Source organism: Lissotriton vulgaris, chromosome 4_1 (genome assembly GCF_964263255.1).
Source record: "Lissotriton vulgaris chromosome 4_1, aLisVul1.2, whole genome shotgun sequence".
Lineage (NCBI taxonomy): Eukaryota > Metazoa > Chordata > Amphibia > Caudata > Salamandridae > Lissotriton > Lissotriton vulgaris.
Window position 1 is genome coordinate 50,030,524 of NC_141691.1, and position 20,705 is coordinate 50,051,228.

Below are 20,705 nucleotides of genomic sequence, written 5' to 3' on the forward strand. Positions count from 1 at the left end.
CAATATACCAACTGTCTTCACCAGGCCACTGTAATGAGGGGCCAGCATCACGGGCTCTCTCCTGACCCTCTGTCATTGGAGGCTGGGAGCTCGGTGATGCTCTGGCCTTTGGGGCAGTCTGGTCTCGGCCCCCTGCTGGCCACCCTGGCCAGAAGCAGTGTCATCCCCTGCCGGCCCTTCACCTTCAGGTTATGGGGGCAGTGGGGAGGGTGTGAATAGGCATGGGCCTACATGGGGGGAGGCTGAAAGGAGAGGTGATTTTATGGCCATTGTGCATTCTCACTACAGTCTATGGTGGGCTGGCAGGGGGTAAGAGAAGCGGCCTCCCAAGAGGCCAGGTGTTGTTACCACAGCCCCAGTGTCTTTTAGGCCTTGTTGCTGGACATTAAGATTAATCCTGAATCGCTACACAAAACGTGTGCCTAGAAAAGTACACAAAGCACTGAGTGGAACAGTGTCAGTGCTGTAAACTAGCAATTACAACAATAGTTAAGTGAACACTGCAGTACAAGCAGATGTCAGCGAGATGTAAAGCTAGTGCACAAGTGGTAAAACCAGATGGGCACCTGATTATAGGAGTAACTGACTAAAGCAGAATTAAACTATTATAACACAAACTGAGCATCACCTGCGAATCGCGAGCTCCTGTAAAACCATTTTCGTAGATCTAATCATCAGAGGCTCCTATGCTGTCAGACAGAAAGGATGTTCTGCAGCTACAGAAAGGGGTTCCTGAACCAGTGTGTTTAGAAGATATTTGATGCACACAAAAGAGGGGTGTTCCTTAATTTGTGGGAGTTACCTGTGAAAGGTCTGTGCAATTTTTACTTATTGAAAAGTGGGTTACAGTTTTTTTTTTGTTTATTGTTATTTTTTAGGATTGCGGGTCCCAGGGCATAGATAACTTTAGAGAATGGTAACTGGAGCATTTATTGTGTATCCAGATTTCTCATTTTGTTTTGTCACAACGCAAATTTGTGGCTACTTCTAGGCACTGAGAAGGGCAACGGGTGGCAGTGTACAAAACGAATACATAACACATCAGCCCTTGGCATTTATAAAGAAGACATCGGGGCACAGAGGGGGGCTTCACCCAGCACGTTTTCAGATTCTGTCCTCCACAGCCTTGAGTGGTCCAGGGATGCTGCTAAACCAGAAATGAGTGCCCCAGCAGAACTCACGTATAGCGCTTCTACCTCTGGGGAAACTAGAGAAGCTGTGAGTGGACTGTTTTCCACTGTTTGAGATTAACACTAGAATGAGTTTTCGTACATTTAAAATAAAAAAACAACTCTCTATTAACTAGAAATATCCAAACAGACTCTTCAACGGCTGGACAATAATAATTAAACATATATTTTCAGCTTTTCTTTTTTAGTACTACTATCAGTCACAGAGAATTAAGGCAGCTTTAGGGCATATTTTAAAGTGATTTCTACTTACATTGACTGCTTAAAGTACATACCTCTCAGATGAAAAAATACCGGCTTTGGGTGATTTTCTTCCATTTGGTACCATGCAGGTGGCAACCCTGGCCAGATCAAGTGTTGTGGCCGAAGGCTATTCTATTTCTCCTCGTCTGCATGCAGTGCTTCTAGTTATGCCAATGCCACTGGCTCTAGAAGCTTTAAAATATTTATTTTACCAAACATTTCTAAAAATAATTAGTCTAATGAGACTAACGTGAAGGTGATCCATGAAAGGGACGATCCGGCAAAGTGGGCCATTTTTTGGGGGAGTTCCGGGGCCAAATTGTGATCTGAATCCGACCCTGTTTAGTGAGGAGGCCCCCTGTCTGCCCACACAGTGACCAATACAATGGTCACACCAGGATGCATTTAAGGCACCACCCTTGACCTCATCTGCCCTTTATTTTCGGGCTCACACAGAATGACAACGCCACAAAGAAAGGAAAAGCACTCCAGTGTAGAATTCCTGGCAGAGTATGCCCAAACCTTGGCACTTTAAAAAACAAGCATTTACAATGCAATAGGTCTCACATTTTCAAAACTTTGACCTATTGGTATTTTAAATGACAACACCTTTTGTACTTTGATAACTTTATTTCGGTCAAAGACCATAAAAGTGCAATAAAATATGTACAAGCACAATAATAAAACATAAATACATCAGAATTAAAAAGTTATTAAACTTTGGTTATCAAAGGAATAATAAAACATAAAAGCAGTAGTCCGTTATTTCTTGTGGATAAATACAGTTCTTCTCCGCCACATGCCGAATAAAAACCGAGAGATGGCAAAAACAATGAGAGGGGCAGTGTCATAAGTTAGGACTCTACAAGCATGTACACAGTGTCTGAAACCCAAGTTTTTGCATAATGGGATAATCCAGCACTTCAGGATTTCACTGTATGCTGGGCAAAAAAAAAGCATATGTATAATGTCTTCCCTGGCGTGATTACAGGCAGGGCAGTTAGCCTTCGTCGTTTTTGCCCATCTGGATGTGAATGCCCCAACCGGTAAGGAGCCGTGCCTCAATTGAATATATAGTTTTCTTGCCAGTGGAGGCTGCACCAGGTCCAAAAACGCCTTCATCCTGTATTCAACTTTTGTTATGAGGAACTCAGTGGACAATCTGCCCAGGGAAGTAGAACAGTGTAGCAGTTTAAGGTTATGCGATTTTACGGCTGCCACCAGTACAGTCCTTTGCATCCTCGTGCAGCTGTCCTCCGGTGTATCCCAAAGTTGGGGGAAACCAATTTGGTAAAGGAGAGTCTTAACATGTACCAACCACGGTATATTCTTGTTCTTTAGCTGCCCCCAGATAGTCTTAAATTCTGCTCTAAACGGTTCAAGCTCCGGCACGGACCAGAGCCTTCTCCAATAGAGCAGAGGTCGAGCTGCCACCAGGTCAGTAATAGGTTCCAGACCCAGGTCCAAGCCTAATGGTAGCAGGGGCGTGCTTTGTGGAAGACCAAACAGATGTCGCATGAAAGACTGCTCGACTTTCACTAAATTACATACATTAGTGTGTCCCCAGAGTTCAGCAGCGTACAAGGCTGCAGACCTGACCTGTGTTTTGTATATCTCTAGGGCAGGGGTAGCCGGTTTGAAGGTTGAGGCACTATGGAGTCTGCCTACGCCACCCATAATCTGTGCAAGTCTCAAGGAGGATTTAGAGACTTGATGGTCCCATGTAAAGTGTTCAGTCAAAGTCACCCCAGATATATAAAGGTCTTAACTCGCTCAAGTGGGGTTCCATTCAATGTGGGGTTTGGGCGGGTGTGCCTCGGGGGGTTGAAGATCATAAACTTGGTTTTATCCAAGTTGATCTCCAAACCCCGCGAGGCGCAGAAGGAGACAAACCCGTCCAAAACCCGCTGGATGCCCGATGATGTCCGCGACAACAACAAGGTGTCGTCCGCGAACATCAGAGCGGGCACCCTACCAGTAGCCAGGCGTGGAGCATCGTTATCCCTGACACAATTAAGTCTATCTATCAGGCCATTGACATACAAGCTAAAGAGAGTAGGGGCCAGTATGCAACCCTGGCGTACTCCCCGGGTAACAGGGAAGCAATCAGATAATTCCCCGTTTTTCCCACACCTCACCTGGGCGTAGTTCCCAGTATGAAGTCGGGTTAGGGCATCTAGTAAGTAAGGAGGGAGACCAAGTTCCTCCAACACCGTCCAGAGCCTCTCCCTAGAACCAGATCGAATGCGGGCCGCAGGTCCACAGAAACAAGGTAGAGGCAGCCACCCTCCACTCTTGTAGTTTTCCAGTATAGGACCTGGAGTCGAAAGATCTAGTCCAGAGTCGTGACCCCTGATCTAAAACCGGCTTGGAGGGTGGTCAAAGTTTTGTTTTCCTCCATCCAGCCCAATAATCTCTCCAGCAGGATTCGGCCCATCAGCTTCTGGGTCATGTTGAGTAAACTAATTGGTCTATAATTTGATGGGGAGAGCGGACAGCCCTTTTTAAAAATTGGAACAATCTCGGCTCCCAGTCAGGTCTCAGGTACTGGGGAGCCCTGTAAGACGGCATTAAACAGGACCATCAGACATGGGGCCCAGATTTTTGGCTGAGAGCGAAAGAGATCTCCAGGGAGCTTATCCAGACCCAGGGCCTTATTCGGGAGCAGTTTCTCAATTGCCAGTTCAACTTCCCTGAGTGTAATATTGTCTGAACTATAAGTGGGAGTCCCAGTAGGGGCATCCTGTCTCACTATTGTGAGACAGGATCCAGGTCCAGGGCCCAAGACCTCCGGCAGTCTACACTCGTGCGGGGGGTCTGGGGCCATGGGAATCTCGGGGGCTTGGCTGGAGCTATAGTTTTGACAGGGGGAAATCCCTTGACCCGGGGCCCGAGCAGTCGACACTCGTGCGGGAGGTCCCGGGCCGTGCGGGTACAAGAAACCGAGATCCCGGGGCCCAAGGCCCCCGGCAGTCGGCTCTCATGCAGGGGGTCTGGGGCGACGGGAATCTCAGAAGCTTGATTAAAACTAGGATTTTGACAGGGAGAACTCCCAGTGCCCGGGGCCCCCAGCAGTCGACACTCATGCGGGAGGTCTCGGGCCGTGCAGGCACGTGGAACCAAACTCCTGGACCCCGGAGCCCCCGGCAGTCGGCTCTCGTGTCGGAGGTCCCGTGGCGCACAGGCCCGAGGTTCCAAAACCAGTTCTGGCAGCCCATCCTGGGCCTGACACCCAATTTCCTCCAACTCAGGGCTTGTATAGAGTGACTTAAAGTGTGCCTCCCACACTATAGGGGCAATATTCGAGACCCCAGTGACTCTCTCACCTGTCACTGAAGAAGTAACAATTAGCCAAAAGGTCTTAGAATCTTTTAGGAGTAGTGCCTGTCTCAACTCTTCCCACCTAGATTCCTCCCACTCACTCTTTGCCCTAATGAGCACCTTCTTGTACGTCAGTCTAGTTGTTCTAATTTTAAGGATATCCCTAGATTTCATTGCCTTAAGTAGGTCTTTCTTTGCGTTTTTACATGCGTAGTACATGCGTACACCTTTTATTATTGCAGGTTTTTTAAACATACATAAAAGGCATTGTGATTTACAATGCCAATAGCTCAAAATCTCGCAAATGCGAGACCTATTGCATTGCAAATGCTTGTTGTGGTTGGTCTTGGTGCAGAATAGAAATGAAATGCCAGTGATATTGTTGACATTTCTACTAGCCAAAACTGATGCACTCTGGGATGGAAACCTCGGACCATTTGGAAAGTCGTCTGTGGGCCACCAAAGCTCTACAATGCCATATCAGCGACAGACAGCATACGCAGCCACAGTGTTACCGGTTACATCTATATTTGCTCTGTGCCCCCACATGCCACACTTGGACTATATGCCCAAGTTACTGCCCTCGTTGGAAGGTATGTTCAGGTCTCTCTTATAAGGTGTCTTCCCAGGTATATCCTGTAGCATGTAGATGCTTGTGATATTGCCCAAATAAGGTGTGCCAGTGCGTGTCTCTCCCATCGCATTTTATGCTATGTCTTTTGTTTCCCCCAAACCACTTATTTTGGTCTTCCAGCCTGCTTGAGCCCCTTTTGTGGAGCTCTCCCCTTGCCAACCTGTGGGTAGTCATCCCTCTAACTTCATTCTTCAGGTTTGAGAACTTACCTACTGACAACTGATAACTTGGTAATACCTCTCTTCCCTCTTACCAAACTGGTTATCAGCAGGCGCAACCTGTAAATATGTAATTTACTCTAACAGTATGTTTCCCATGTTCACCTCTCACTTACCACAATAATGTCTTCGTATGTGTGCGACTCACTCATACATTTAGAAAAAACACATTTCGGCACTCTGGCCTGCATTGCCCCAGGGAAGCAACAAATGTGAATCAAAATACAGAGCAAAGTTATAGAAGCTGGCATTATATGGACAAGTACATTGATGAAGATAATCACGTATAACCTTTGAGGTGTCTTTAACAATTCAAAAACAATAGCTTTGTCAGGTTTAAATCACATGAATAAACTGCTGGTCAACTGGAGAGGGCCATCGGAAGAGTCATAGTCATGAAAGGTTTAAGGAGGCGTGGGGAGACTGATATTAAGTGAAGGCGTGCAAATGGGTCACACACTGAAATTCTTTGAGGACATTTTGGGTCGATTGCTCTTTATTCAAAGGTTCATATGCATAATATTCCACGGATCCCATTACGGTTGTAGTCCATGATTTTCCTGCTTGACCCACAACTATGTAGATATCCTCAATATGGGTGGCGCAAGCTGGTAGGGGGATAGGTTGTTGACGTTTCGGCCCCAAATGTAGCGTTAGGTATCCGTAAAACCTTAAAACGGGGTCTTCATCGAAGGTGGTCGCGTAACAAGCTAGCATGGAGGAGTCTCGTTCGTTATCGGAATTAATTCCGATAACGAACGAGACTCCTCTATGCTAACTAGTTACGCGAACTAGTTATGCGACCCCCTTCGATGAAGACCCCGTTTTAAGGTTTTACGGATACCTAACGCTACATTTGGGGTCGAAACGTCAACAACCTATCTTCCTACCATCTTCGACATGAACCGCTCTCGTCGTAAGGCTACATCCTCTCTCCCAGAGATGTTATCTTCCCCAATCCAGCTGTGAAACAGGTATACATCGAAGCTAACAAACCTTGCACGGTATGCAATTTGCAAAACGTGCTAGTAGAGTATTGTGCAACATTGTAGCATTTATATAACACTTTTACCACTCTGTGTGTGGGGCAGTGCTTCAGCACTTGCTCACAGGCACACCTGGCAGGCTGTGTGGCTGATAGGGTGTGATCCTTGTTTTGATCCCACGTGGGAAGTGCTTCCTTGTCATGCGTGATGACCTCTGAGGTGCGGTTACCCCGTTATGGGACGCAGGATTTAGCAGTGTATCTAATGGATGACTAGTGAGAGAAAAGTAGCTTAGCCAGTGCCTGTTTTTATTTTGATGGTAAGAGTTTTCTTGTCATGAGTAAAATCCCTGCATGTTCACCAAAATAAGGGGTGTGAGAAGTTGGCCTGGTATATGATGTTCACTATTCTAGTGAGCACCTTGCACCAGTCCAAACAACCCTTATGGTGATGGTTGTAAAGTTAACCTTATAGACCAGCTATCCTAGAGGTAGAGTGGACAGAACAGTCTTAGGGTAAAAGACTCTTGAGGGTGTGTAAAGCCAGCTGTTTTACCATATGTAACCCCTTGAATACCAAATGAAAGGACACCGCACAGGATATATATAAAATATATATGCATTTATTTCTAAACAACCCCTCTGAGCTCTTTATGATATCAGAGGCAGAAGCACATAACAAGTTACTTAATTATCATACAATAAGTTGCACAATATACAGTAGCACCCTAGGAGCATGTCAAACCATATACTAAAATAGTGGTATAAGAACCACGTCACAAACAAAGGAAAGGCCTAGGGCCTAGGGAATCGCTGGGGCTACACTGTACTACCAAAGGATGGGAAGTAGGAGGCCCACGGGAGGCGTGTGCAGTGTCTTTACACACACGCAAGTTACCATAGAGTTAGAAAAAATTATATTGCAGTGTTGGTTAAATTATGCAGCAAAGAAAGGCTGCAGCGTAATGTTAGGTATATTTTCTGATACTTTATTATTTTGACTTTTTTACACATTCTACAGTCTCTGCAAAGCTTTTGCCTCAATAATACCAGTTCAACATACAAGTGCAGCAGTGAGAACGGTGACCAGTCAACCTTTGGAAAGGTCCTTCTACTTCACAGCAACACAAGTCACGTGTTTTGATCCATTTGAGCTACATACAATGTTTTTGTTAAAACCATCAGATTATGAGGCCACTTATGTATTATGTGGAAAATACAGCGGAGCTATAATTATGTGGAAACATTTGCAAACTAGGATATTTTGCCATTCATGTTTGACCTTCCCTTGCAGTCTCTGTTGGGTGGTATTTCTAGACCTACAATGCTTTTGGAGAGACAAAGGATGAAGGTGTCTAATAGTGATTGCAGAGGATAGTAGTCTCAAGGGGAGAAAATAACTGATTGAGATAATCTGAGGACCACTACCTTTTTCTGCCTCTACCACTGTCTGAGTTTCATAATTTCAGAATTGATGCGATTGCATTTCTCATTGCTAACTAACTTGAGTAGTAATTACACAAACTACCAATATAATAATTGTATCTCATTCATCTGATGATGCTAAAAGCATCTGCAAAACCAACAGGTCTGGGTTGTTTTAGGTGTATATATTCATTTTTGAGTGCTATTTCTAGATACAATGACAGGAAACCAGAAGGCATCTAATGCTGGCTTCATTCCATGTTGCCTGAAGCACATCAAAAACGTAGGATTACAATTTTGCATTGACCGAGGGGCACAGAATGATGTACTCAACAGTGCTCCCCAACATGTGGGGCCTCCTGTCATAGAATTTGAACCCACATATGTTCAGAAATGGTTAGGGAAAAGGGAGAAGTGCTGATGAAAGACCCCGCATGGCTCGGAGACAAATGGCACCGGGCTCCTCTTATAAGCGTATTTGGGACATTCTGTGATTGAAAACGTATCCCACATTGTAAATGTATTTTAACGTCATTAACTAATATATTAAACCTCAAATAACCGTGTATCCATTGGTTGTATTAACTAACGTTATAAGCTGTAACTGGTGGGTGAAATGCCAAACATACTGAAAACCGGTATGTTTTGCTCTTTTTAGCCTCACCTCTGACTCCGCCCACTGACCCAATCCTCTGTTTATTCCTGCATCCTGATGCCCCACCCACAGTTCCCCTACTTTTTTCCCCCACTTCGACCACTGGATGTCCCACTATTTACCCTCCGACCTTCCCTCTCTTATCCCCCTGCCCCTTTTTCCTGTTGTTTGGCGACTTCTGTTATACAGGCGATAAAAGGCTACTTTTTTAGGTCTCGGAATAGCGTACACTGCACAGCAGTGTCGCGCAGCCGAGATTTTATGGCCCGTGTTTTTTGCAGTTTTTAACTCCGTGACGTCATCCGTCACTCAACAGCAAAAACCACGCCCCCGAATGCAAAAATGGCGGCGCTTTTCTGACGCCATTTCTGCCCGACCGCCACCGGAAGAAGTCGAGAAGCTGCCGAGTCCTCTGGTGAGTGCTCGCTTTTCTTGCCTATCTTCCCTGATTGTGCCCGTGTTCTTGCCTCTGTCCCCTCATTGTGCGTCTTTTCCCTCTGTTGTGCGTCTGACCCCTCGTTGTGCTTGCTTTCTGGCCCCCCTCGCTGTGCTTACTCCCCTGCCCCCTCGCTGTGCTTGCTCCCCTGCTCCCTCGCTGTGCTTGCTCCCCTGCCCCCGCGCTGTGCTTGCTACCCTGCCCCCTCGCTGTGCTTGCTCCCATGCCCCCTTGTTCGTTGTGCTTGCTGAATGTGCCAACGTGAAACTGTGGGCGTAGGGGGGCCAGCGGGGCAGACTCAGCACTTGCAGCCCAAGAGCCAACAAAAAGACAAGCAATTGGTAGCAAGCTGAAGCAGGGTATCAGCGACAGGGCATCGCCACAACTCCCTCTCTTGTGTACATAAACCAGATATGATAACAGCGACTGCCGAATATAAATATTGAGCAATGTTAAAGCCGAAAGAGCATTTGATGAATGCCATTGATATGTACCGTCTGCGAGCACTAGTTAAGCATTGACCGTTGGGGTGGCTGATTGTGCAGGTAATATTTTTGTGAGTCTTTCTCTGCCTCTTTGTGCCAAATCTGCCCGCCAATCTCTGCTTTCCTCTACCCCTCCTAATATCCCTCGTTGTCCCTCTCATCTGTAACAACGTGCACCCGCCTCTGTAATCCGATCTGTGGGTTTCCCATTCCCCCTGCAGTTCTTGTACATCATCCATGTTTCTCCGCCTAGCGTCTCTTCTGGCAACCACTTTGAAATCATTTGCCAAGAGCAACTGATTTCGGGCCACGCCCCTCACATACTGTTACCAGCATTAAACCCACCCACATTTGACATAATCTCGCTGAATTTTGTCTGAACTATTCCCACAATTCTGTTAGCGGTTTCACCTCTGAAGGGAGGGAGTTTGGCCTGCCCCCCCTTTGGTAGTGCTTGCTCTCCTGCCTCCCTCGCTGGTTTTGTTTGCTCTCCTGCCCCCCCCCTCATTGCTTGTGCTTGCTCTCCCGCCACCTTGTGCTTGCTGTCCTGCCCCCTCGTTGCTTGTGCTTGCTGTCCTGCCCCTCGTTGCTTGTGCTTGCTGTCCTGCCCCCTCGTTGCTTGTGCTTGCTCTCCTGCGCCCCCTCGTTGGTTGTGCTTGCTCTCCTGCCCCCACCTCGCTGGTTGTGCTTGCTCTCCTCCCCCCCCCCTCGCTGGTTGTGCTGGCTCTCCTGCCTGCTCTCATGCCTCCAGCATGTTGGTTGTGCTTCCTCTCCTGCCCCCCCTCGTTGGTTGTGCTTGCTCTCCTTTCACCCCCTCGTTGGTTGTGCTTGCTCTCCAGCCTCCCCCTAGTTGGTTGTGCTTGCTCTCCTGCCCCCCTCGATGGTTGTGCTTGCTCTCCTGCCCCCCTCAGTGGTTGTGCTTGCTCTCCTGCCCCCCTCGCTGGTTGTGCTGGCTCTCATGCTCCCCGCATGTTGGTTGTGCTTCCTCTCCTGCCCCCCCTCGGCGCGGTGGGAGAAGGATCTACCCCCCTGGAGTTGGTTTTGAGGATGCGTGGGACGGTGGCCAGGGAAAGGTCGGCAGAGCGGAGTATCCTGTTGGGTACGTAGAAGGAGAGTCTGCTGTTGAGATAGGCTGGGCTGGTCTTGTGGAGTGCTTTGTGTGCGTGGATCATGAGTTTGAACGTGATTCTTTTGTTGACGGGGAGCCAGTGTAGGTCTCTCAGGTGAGGGGTGATGTGGTCTCTGCGAGGGACATCTAGGCCCAGGTGTGCGGAGGCGTTCCGGATTCTTTGGAGTCTGCTGATGAGTTTGGACGGGGCTCCGGCGTAGAGGGCATTTCCGTAGTCGAGTTGGCTGCTGATGAAGGCGTGGGTGACTGTTTTCCGTGTGTTTGTTGGGATCCATCTGTAGATCTTGCGGAGCATGCGGAGGATGTGGAATCAGGAGGAAGAGACTGCGTTGACTTGGTTGGTCATGCTGAGTGTAGAGTCGAGGATGACCCCTAGGTTGTGTGCGTGGTTGGTCGGTGCTGGGGAGGATCCCAGGAATGGAGGCCACCAGGAGTCGTCTCACGCCGAGGGGTTGGGCCCGAGGATGAGGATCTCCGACTTGTCCGTGTTCAGCTTGAGCCTGCTTGCCTCCATCCAGTCGGCGACGGCCTTCATACCCTGGTGCAGGTTTGATTTGGCAATGAGGGGGTCCTTGGTGAGGGAGAGGATCAGCTGGGTGTCGCTGGCATAGGAGATTATGTTGAGGTCGTGTAGTCTGGCGATGCGATCGAGGGGAGCCATGTAGACGTTGAACAGCGTCAGGCTGAGGGAGGATCCCTGCGGGACGCCGCAGATGGTTTTGGTGGTACCGGATTGGAACGGGGAGAGGAGGACTCTCTGGGTTCTGTTGGTGAGGAAGGAGGTGGTCCAATCCAGAGCTTTGTCTCGGATCCCTGCGTCGAAGAGGCGTGTGCGCAGTGTGTGGTGGCAGACGGTGTCGAAGGCGGTGGAGAGCTCCAAGAGGATGAGAGCTGCAGTCTCGCCGTTGTTGAGGAGGAGTCTGATGTCGTCTGTGGCGGCGATGAGGGTGGTCTCGGTGCTGTGGTTGCTGCAGAAGCCAGACTGGGAGGGGTCGAGGATACTGTTGTCTTCTAGGTAGCGGGTGAGCTGAGTGTTGATGGTCTTTTCGATGACTTTTGCTGGGAACTGGATCAGAGAGATGGCCGGAGTTCTTGAGGTCGCTCGGGTCCGCCTTGGGCTTCTTTAGTAGGGCGTTGATCTCAGCATGCTTCCAGCTCTCAGGCAGAGAGGCGGTTTCGAAGGAGAGGTTGATGAGTTTACTCAGGTGGGGTGCGATGAGGCTGTTAGCTTTGTTGGCGATGTGGTGGGGGAGAGGGTCCGAAGGGGAGCCTGAGTGGATGGTGCTCATGGTATTGATTATGTCTTCGGAGCGCACGTTGGTCCATGTTGTCAGAAGGTCGTGGTCGGTGGGGTTTGGTGTGTTCGTCGTAGTGGGGTTCGTTGGGTTCGCCTGGGTGTTGAAGCTGTTGTGGATGTTGGTGATTTTGTGGTGGAAGAAGGCGGCGAGGGTGTCGCACAGGGCTTGCGACGGCGGGATGTCATTGGTGCAGGAGCTGGAATGGAGAGTTCCTTCACGATGTTGAAGAGCTCTTTGCTGTTGTTTGCGTTGTTGTCGAGGCGGTCTTTGAATGAGGCTCTTTTGGTGGTCCTGATGAGGCAGTGATGGTTGCGACTGGCGTCTTTGTGGGCTGCGTGGTTGGCGGGTGTTCTGTCGCTGAGCCAGATGTTTTCGAGTTTCCCGCACGTGCGCTTGGAGGCAAGGAGCTCCGGGGTTAACCAGCTGGCTCTCTGACTGGTGTCTCTGTCGGCGGGTAGTCGCACTGGTGCTACGATGTTGGCGCAGTTTTCCATCCAGAGTCTGAGGGTACGGGCCCCCTCCTCTGGGTCGGTGGGTTGATTGCGAGGTGATCTTCCAGCGATTCCTTGGTTACTGTGCCTGCAGGCCTCAGGGACAGCGCACAGGCATGGACTGTACCTGCAGTCTGTTGGGGGTCACTACAGTATCCATGTGCCTGCGGCCCCGGAACAGCGCACAGGCATGGACTGTACCTGCAGTCTGTAGGGGGTCACTACAGTATCCATGCTTCTGCGGCCCCAGGGACAGCGCACAGGCATGGGCTGTGCCTGCAGGCCCCAGGGACAGCGCGCAGGCATGGACTGTGCTTGCAGCGCGTAAGGCCTCACTACACTATCCACGCACCTGCGGCCCCAGGGACAGCGCACAGGCATGGACTGTGCCTGCAGTCTGTAGGGGTCACTAAGGTATCCACGCTCCTGCGGCCCCAGGGACAGCGCACAGGCATGGACTGTGCCTGCAGTCTGTAGGGGGTCACTACAGCATCCACGCCCCTGCGGCCCCTGGGACAGCGCACAGGCATGGACTCAATCAATCAATCAAGGAATTTGTAAAGCGCTCTACTTACCCGCTAGGGTCTCAAGGCACTGGCTGGGGAGGGGGGGGAGCTGCAGCTAGTGGTCGAAGAGCCAGGTCTTGAGCAGTCTTCTGAATGCCGGGAGGTCTGTGGTCTGTCGTAGGAGGAGTGGGAGGGCGTTCCAGGTCTTGGCGGCGCGGTGGGAGAAGGATCTGCCCCCCAGAGTTGGTTTTGAGGATGCGTGGGGCGGTGGCCAGGGAAAGGTCGGCGGAGCGGAGTATCCTGTTGGGTACGTAGAAGGAGAGTCTGCTGTTGAGATAGGCTGGGCCGGTCTTGTGGAGTGCTTTGTGTACGTGGATCATGAGTTCGAAAGTGATTCTTTTGTTGAGGGGGAGCCAGTGTAGGTCTCTCAGGTGAGGGGTGATGTGGCCTCTGCGAGGGACGTCTAGGACCAGGCGTGCGGAGGGGTTCTGGATTCTTTGGAGTCTGCTGATGAGTTTGGACGGGGCTCCGGCATAGAGGGCATTTCCGTAGTCAAGTCGGCTGCTGATGAGGGCGTGGGTGACTGTTTTCCGTGTGTTTGTCGGGATCCATCTGTAGATCTTGCGGAGCATGCGGGGGGTGTGGAAGCAGGAGAAGGAGACTGCGTTGACTTGGTTGGTCATGCTGAGCGTAGAGTCGAAGATGACCCCTAGGTTGCGTGCGTGGTTGGTCGGTGCTGGGGTGGTTCCCAGGGAGGGAGGCCATCAGGAGTCGTCCCATGCCGAGAAGTTGGGCCCGAGGGTGAGGCTCTCCGACTTGTCCGTGTTCAGCTTGAGCCTGCTTGCCTCCATCCAGTCGGTGACGACCTTCATACCCTCGGTCCTTGGTGAGGGAGAGAATCAGCTGGGTTTCGTTGGCGTAGGAGATTATGTTGAGGTTGTGTACTCTGGCAATGCGAGCGAGGGGAGCCATGTAGACGTTGAACAGCGTCAGGCTGAAGGAGGATCCCTGCGGGACGCCGCAGATGGTTTTGGTGCTTCCGGATTGGAACAGGGGGAGGAGGACTCTCTGGGTTCTGTCGGTGAGGAAGGAGGTGGTCCAATCCTGGGCTTTGTCTTGGATCACTGCGTCGAAGAGGCGTGTGCGCAGTGTGTGGTGGCAGACGGTGTCGAAGGCGGCGGAGAGGTCCAAGAGGATGAAGGCTGCAGTCTCGCCGTTGTCGAGGAGGATTCTGATGTCGTCTGTGGCTGCGATGAGGGTGGTCTTTGTGCTGTGGTTGCTGCAGAAGCCAGACTGCGAGGGGTCGAGGATACTGTTGTCTTCTAGGTAGCGGGTGAGCTTGGTGTTGACGGTCTTTTTGATAACTTTTGCTGGGAACGGGAGCAGGTAGATGGGCCGGAAGTTCTTGAGGTCGTTCGGGTCCGCCTTGGGCTTCTTTAGTAGGGCGTTGATCTCGGCGTGCTTCCAGCTCTCAGGCAGAGCGGCGGTACAAAGGGAGTGGAAGAGTGGGCTAAAGAACGGTGATAGATTAAACCCAGATCTTTTGACTGGGTGTGAGTGTTTGATTGATTCAGATGCTCAGTCCATCACCACCCCCTTTTGTACAGCTTTTGGCCGCCATAAATGTGGCAGGGTATGCTCAGACGTGAGTCCCTTGCTCACTTTGCCACTGGATTCAAGCAAGCCGGGCTGAAGACGGCTGGAATGCCAGAAACCTGTCCACGGAAGCTTCTTTCCGGTCCAGGGAAGACATGGCTTGGCAGTTCGGGCTGGACTGTTCCCATGAGGCACATGGTCAGACAGATTTTCATATAGCTATGTCTGAACTGGGGTGGCAGAGTGGGCTGAAGAACGGTGATGGATTAAACCCAGATCTTTTGACTGGGTGTGAGTGTTTGATTGATTCAGATGCTCAGTCCATCACCACCCCCTTTTGTACCGCTTTTGGCCGCCATAAGTGTGGCAGGGTATGCTCAGACGTGAGTCCCTTGTTCACTTTGTCACTGGATTCAAGCAAGCCGGGCTGAAGTCGGCTGGAATGCCAGAAACCGGTCCTCGGAAGCTTGTTTCCAGTCCAGGGAAGACATGGCTTGGCAGTTCGGGCTGGACTGTTCCCATGAGGCACAGGGTCAGACTGATTTGCATATAGCCATGTCTGAACTGGGGTGGCAGAGTGGGCTAAAGAACGGTGATGGATTAAACCCAGATCTTTTGACTGGGCGTGAGTGTTTGATTGATTCAGATGCTCAGTCCATCACCACCCCCTTTGTTACTGCATCTGTAGGGGGTCACTACAGTATCCACGCCCCTGCAGCCCCAGGGACAGCGCACAGGCAGGGACTGTGCCTGATCTGTAAGGTGTCACTACAGTATCCACTCTCCTGCGGCCCCAGGGACAGCGCACAGGCATGGACTGTGCCTGCAGCCGTGAGGGGGTCACTACTGTATCCACGCGCCTGCGGCCCCAGGGACAGCGCACAGGCATGGATTGTGCCTGCAGGCCCCAGGGACAGCGCACAGGCATGGGCTGTGCCTGCAGGCCTCAGGGACAGCGCACAGGCCAGGCATGGACTCTGCTTGCAGTGCGTAAGTCATCACTACAGTATCCACGCACCTGCGGCCCCAGGGACAGCGCACAGGCATAGACTGTGCCTGCAGTCTGTAGGGGTCACTACACGATCCACGCTCCCGCGGCCCCAGGGACAGTGCACTGGCATGGACTGTGCCTGCAGGCCCTAGACACAGCACACAGGCATGGACTGTGCCTGCAGGCCCCAGGGACAGTGCACAGGCATGGACTGTGCCTGCAGTCTGTAGGGGTCACTACAGTATCCATGCTAAAGCGGCCCCAGGGACAGGGCACAGGCATGGACTGTGCCTAGCGGCCCCAGGGACAGCGCACTGGCATGGACTGTGCCTGTATTCTGTAAGGGATTCAGAAAAGGGGGTGGTGATGAACAGAGTGTCTGAATTAAGCAGACCACTCCTACCCAGTCCAAAGATCAGGGCCTGATCCATCACCGTTATCTAGCTCACTGCACCATCCCAGCTCAGAACCTGGCTATATGCAAATCAGTTTGTCCCTGGCCCAGTGCATCATGGGAACAGGGCAGACCAAACTACCAAGCCAATTCTTCACCAGAAAGGAGACAAGCTTCCGGGGACCGGTTTCTGGCATTTCAGCCGTCGTCGGCCCATCAGGATTCAAGCAAGCCGGGCCGACGACGGCTGAAATGCCAGAAACCGGTCCCCGGAAGCTTGTTTCCTTCCCAGTATAAGAATTGGCTTGGTAGTTTGGTTTGCCCTGTTCCCATCATGCACTGGGACAGGAACAGACTAATTTGCATGTAGCCAGGTTCTGAGCTGGGATGGTGCAGTGAGCTAAAAAACGGTGATGGATCAAGCCCTGATCTTTGGACTGGGTAAGAGTGGTCTGCTTAATTCAGACACTCTGTTCATCACCACCCCCTTTTCTGAATCATTTTGTCCACCATAAGCGTGGAAGGGTATACTCAGATGTGAGTCCCTTGCTCATTGCACCATCAGGATTCAAGCAAGCCGGGCCGACGACGGCTGAAATGCCAGAAACCGGTCCCCGGAAGCTTGTTTCCTTCCCAGTATAAGAATTGGCTTGGTAGTTTGGTTTGCCCTGTTCCCATCATGCACTGGGACAGGAACAGACTAATTTGCATGTAGCCAGGTTCTGAGCTGGGATGGTGCAGTGAGCTAAAAAACGGTGATGGATCAAGCCCTGATCTTTGGACTGGGTAAGAGTGGTCTGCTTAATTCAGACACTCTGTTCATCACCACCCCCTTTTCTGAATCATGTATTCTGTAAGGGGTCACTACAGTATCCACGCTCCTAGGGCGCCAGGGACAGTGCACACGCATGTACTCTGGTTGAAGACTTTATGGGGTCACTACAGTGTCCACGCGCCAATGGCCCCACGAACAGCAAACAGGCATGGACTGTGCCTGCAGTCTGTAAGGGTCACTGCAGTATCCATGCACCTGCGGCCCCAGGGACAACGCACAGACATGGACTGTGCCTGCAGTCTGTATGGGGTCACTACGGTGTCCACACGCCAATGGCCCCACGAACAGCGAACAGGCATGGACTGTGCCTGCAGTCTGTAAGGGTCACTGCAGTATCCATGCACCTGCGGCCCCAGGGACAACGCACAGACATGGACTGTGCCTGCAGTCTGTATGGGGTCACTACGGTGTCCACACGCCAATGGCCCCACGAACAGCGAACAGGCATGGACTGTGCCTGCAGTCTGTAGGGGTCACTACAGTATCCACGCCCCTGCGGCCCAGGGACAGTGCACAGGCATGGCCTGTGCCTGCAGCCCATGGGTGTCACTGCAGTATCCATGTGCCTGCGGCTCAGGGACAGCGCACAGGCATAGACTGTGCCTGCAGCCCGTGGGGGTCACTACAGTATCCACGCGCCTGCGGCCCCAGGGACAGCGCACAGGCATGGACTGTGCCTGCAGCCCATGGGGGTCACTGCAGTCTCCATGTCCCTGCGGCTCAGGGACTGCGCACAGGCATAGACTTTGACTGCAGCCCGTGGGGGTCACTACAGTATCCACGCGCCTGCGGCCCTAGGGACAGCGCACAGGCATAGACTGTGCCTGCAGTCTATAGTGGTTCACTACAATATCTATGCGCCTGCGGTGCCAGGGACAGCGCAGAATCATGGACTGTGCCTGCAGTCTGTAGTGGTTCACTACAGTATCCACGCGCCTGCAGCCCCAGGGACAGCGCACAGTCCTGGACTGTGCCTGCACCGTGTAGGAAGTGATCACTACAGTATCCACGCTCCTGCAGTCCCAGAGACATCGCACAGGCATGGACTGTGCCTGCGGTCTGTAGGGAGTCATTACAGTACCCATGCACCTGGGGCCCAGGGACAGAGCACAGGTTAGTTCAGGACAGTGTCTGCAGCCCTTGGGTGTCACTACGGCATGTCATGTGCCTGGGGCCCTAGACACAGCACACAGTTTAGTGCAGTCTGTGGCCCCAGCCTGTGTGAGGTCATTAAGCGTGTGCCACGCCCCTGTGGAGATCGCCCCATCGCTGCCGTCTGCGGACATGTAGGGACAGCAAAGGAAGAATAGCCCTCCCCGCTGCTGACGCTCTGCAGAGAGGCCCGTTTCCATGGTAACATCCTCTCTGGGATGAGGCTGAAGCAGATGGGTACCGTCAGTGAGGGGACCAGGGAGGACACACCTGCTGATCCGGGGACGGTAGCCTGTCAGTCTATAGGGGAATGTGGCCTACAACGGAGGGCACAACCCCAGCTATAGGGAAAAGGGCCCTGCAGTAGAGTGCAAGCACTGTCTATAGGGGAAGGGTCAAAAACCCTGTGGACATCTCTTGCTACAGGTAATTAATCTTGCAGCAGAGCGCACAGACCTCTCCACGGGAAAAGAGGCCGCGCAGATCACAGCCCTAGCCATAGGAAATGGCATATTACCAAGGGCCTGATCGCCGCTTTAGTGGGAATTTTTCCCGCTATAGCAACGATGATTTTATCGCCCTATTACCTAGCTGTCGCTAACACCAGTTAGCAACAGCTAGTAGGAGATAGCGATCATCTTGGGCCCCGCTTTGCATGTCAGCGATATTTATCACTAATGACATGCAAAGTGGGCGTCCCTAGATGTTAGCGACTGGAAACAGTCGCAAACATCGCTATCTCCTATTATCTACACAGGCGTACTTTTGGAAATATTTGCGCTAAGCGCGAATATCTCCAATATCTAATGCCTGCCCAGAGTACTTCTTAGCCATGTTATCCAATGGGAGGTGGATAACATGGCTAAGAGCATTAGCTCAGTAATGCATGGGTATCGCTGACTTTCAGCGATATTCATGCATTTCGGCCGATTTTTATCGCTTTTGAGATAAACCTTGGTAATAGCAAGGTTTATCTGCGATAAAAATCGGCGGGGCTCGGTGATAAAATTATTCCCGCTAACCCTGCTTAGCGATAAATATCGCTATTTCTAGGTAAAATGCCTCAGAGTCCTGCTGCAGAGTGCACAGGGGAAGGGTGTCTCGACAGACAGTCTATGGGTTCCTAGTCCAGGGCATGTAAACTGCTTTAAACAAATGCACTTGAAGCTTTTTACTCATTTGCATATCTTCATAACGATTGCATCTGAGTCCTTATTTATAAACATAACTTGAGCGCTTTATGTTCAGTTCTCAGAGAGCTCCTTGGCTCCTTCATGAAGATGAAAGAAGCTTGCACGCTGTTGACTTGGTTCTAAAAGATGAAAGAAGCTTCCACGCAGTTTGGTCCGTTAATAAAAGGTGAAAGAAGCTTACACGCCGTTTGGTTGGTTAATAAAAGATGAAAGAAGCTTGCACGCCGTTTGGTTGTTTAATAAAAGATTAAAGAAGTTTGCACTTCATTTAGTCGGATAAGAAGAGCTCCTCAGCTCCTTTTAAAAGATGAAAGAAGTTTGCATGCCGTTTGGTCGGTTAGTAAAAGGTGAAAGAAGCTTGCACGCCATTTGGTCAGTTAATAAAAGGTGAAAGAAGCTTGCACACTGTTTGGTCGGTTAATAAAAGGTGAAAGAAGCTTGCACGCCATTTGGTCGGTTAGTAAAAGGTGAAAGAAGTTTGCACGCCGTTTGGACGGTTAATAAAAGGTGAAAGCAGCTTGCACACCGTTTGGTCGGTTAATAAAAGATGAAAGAAGCTTGCACGCCGTTTGGTCAGCTCTCAGAGAGCTCCTCAGCTCGGTTTAAAAGATGGAAGAAGTTTGCACGCCATTTGGTCGGTTAATAAAAGGTGAAAGAAGCTTGCACGCCATTTGGACAGTTCTCAGAGAGCTCCTCAGCTCCTTTTAAAAGATGGCAGAAGCTTGCACGCCGTTTGTTCGGTTAATAAAAGGTGAAAGAAGCTTTCACGCTGTTTGGTCGGTTTATAAAAGGTGAAAGAAGCTTGCACGCCATTTGGACAGTTCTCAGAGAGCTCCTCAGCTCGGTTTAAAAGATGGAAGAAGCTTGCACGCCATTTGGTCATTTCTCAGAGAGCTCCTCAGCTCTTTTTAAAAGATGGTAGAAGCTTGCACGCTGTTTGGTCGGTTAATAAAAAGTGAAAGAAGCTTGCACGCCATTGGTCAGTTCTCAGAGAGCTCCTCAGCTCCGTTTAAAAGATGGAAGAAGCTTGCACGCCGTTTGGTCAGTTCTCAGAGAGCTCCTCAGCTCCTTTTAAAAGATGGCAGAAGCTTGCACGCCGTTTGTTCAGTTAATAAAAGGTGAAAGAAGCTTGCAAGCCGTTTGGTTGGTTAATAAAAGGGGAAAGAAGCTTGCACGCCATTTGGTCAGTTAATAAAAGATGAAAGAAGCTTGCACGTTGTTTGGTCAGTTCTCAGAGAGCTCTTCAGCTCCATTTAAAAGATGGAAGAAGCTTGCACGCCATTTGGTCAGTTCTCAGAGAGCTCCTCAGCTCTTTTTAAAAGATGGTAAAAGCTTGCACGCCATTTGGTCAGTTCTCAGAGAGCTCCTCAGCTCTTTTTAAAAGATGGTAGAAGCTTGCACGCTGTTTGGTCGGTTAATAAAAAGTGAAAGAAGCTTGCACGCCATTGGTCAGTTCTCAGAGAGCTCCTCAGCTCTGTCTAAAAGATGGAAGAAGCTTGCACGCCATTTGGTCAGTTGTCAGAGAGCT